This window comes from Mobula birostris, chromosome 2 (assembly GCF_030028105.1).
Source record: "Mobula birostris isolate sMobBir1 chromosome 2, sMobBir1.hap1, whole genome shotgun sequence".
NCBI lineage: Eukaryota > Metazoa > Chordata > Chondrichthyes > Myliobatiformes > Myliobatidae > Mobula > Mobula birostris.
The window spans coordinates 223,243,040-223,244,540 of record NC_092371.1 but is presented as its reverse complement, the minus strand read 5'-3'; positions in this window follow the sequence as shown (position 1 = coordinate 223,244,540).

The following is a 1,501-nucleotide window of genomic DNA, read 5'->3' as shown; positions in this document are numbered from 1 at the left end:
CAGCAGGCCAACCTCCAGAGTACCATATAACATCAAAAGAGGTAAGCATTCTGCAGGTTGCTTGGGATTGGGAAAATGGACGTGGACTTGGGAAAAAAGCTTGTGTTTCCCCCAGACATTGTGGCTACAACACTCCGGCCAGACATGGTCCTGTAGTCCACAACAGCTAAGCTGGCATATTTTGTGGAATTGACAGTCCCATGGGAAGATAGTGTTGAAGAAGTTTATGAGAGGAAAAAGACCAAGTACTTTGAACTGACAACTGAAGCTGCCCAGAACGGCTGGAAGACCAAGATTTTCCCTGTAGAAGTGGGATGCAGGGGATTTGTGGCTACATCTACAACCAGTCTATTGAAGAAGATGGGGGTGAGGGGTCACTCCCTCCAACAAGCAATCAAGTCCTTGTCAAATGCAGCAGAAGAAAGCAGTAATTGGATTTGGATTAAAAGGAATGACAACAACTGGTCTGCAAGATGAAGACAGGAGGGTATGGAACTGAGGGGGGTGTATCTGGGACGCCAGGTAGCATCGTTAAGCCTTCTGGAGATGTTGTGGGCTTATCAACGAAACGTCAAGGAAGGAGGGTGTCCACCTGATGACCCCGATGGGGTACCTACCCTCCTTGTAACCACTCCAAGCCCACTGCCAACATCGAGAGTGTTGACTTATCATAGGGATTGAAACATCATGTCCTATTAGCTCTACTTAGAGTAGTCTTTCATTCAGTCTACTAGAGGATCAGCTACGCTGGATAGGGTGTTATGTAATGAACCAGGGGTGATTAAGGAGCTTAAGGTAAAGGAACCCTTAGGAGACAGTCATCACAATATGATTGAGTTCAACTTGAAATTTGATAAGGAGAAAGTAAAGTCTGCCATAGCAGTATTTCAGTGGAGTAAAGGAAATTACAGTGGCATGAGAGAGGAGTTGGCCAAAGTAAATTGGAGAGGCTGGCAGGGATGATAGTAGAGCAGCAATAGCTTGAGTTTCTGGGAAAAGTGAGGAAGGTGTAGGATAGATGTATTCCAAAAACAAAGAAATACAAAAATAGCAAAATACTACAACTGTGGCGACAAAGGAAGTCAAAGCAAAACAGAGAGCATACAACAAAGCAAAAATTAGCAGAAAGGTAGAGGATTGGGAAGATCTTAAATACCTACAGAAAGTAACTAAAAGAATCATTAGGAGGGAAGAGATGAAATATGAAATCAAGCTTGCAAGAGTCTCCTTTCGGCATCAGTCTTCACTGTCGAAGACACTAGCAGTATGACAGGTGTTGAAGGGTGTGAGGGAAGAGAAGTGAGTGCAGTTCCTATTACTAGGGGAAGGTGGTCAGAAAGCTGAAAGACCTAAAGGCACACAAGTCACCCCAACCAGATGCACTGCATCCTAGGGTTCTAAAAGAGGGAGCAGTAAAGATTGTAGAGGCATTAGTAATGATTTTTCAAGAATAATTGAACTCAGGCATGGGTCTGGAGGATGGGAAAATTGCAAGTCACTT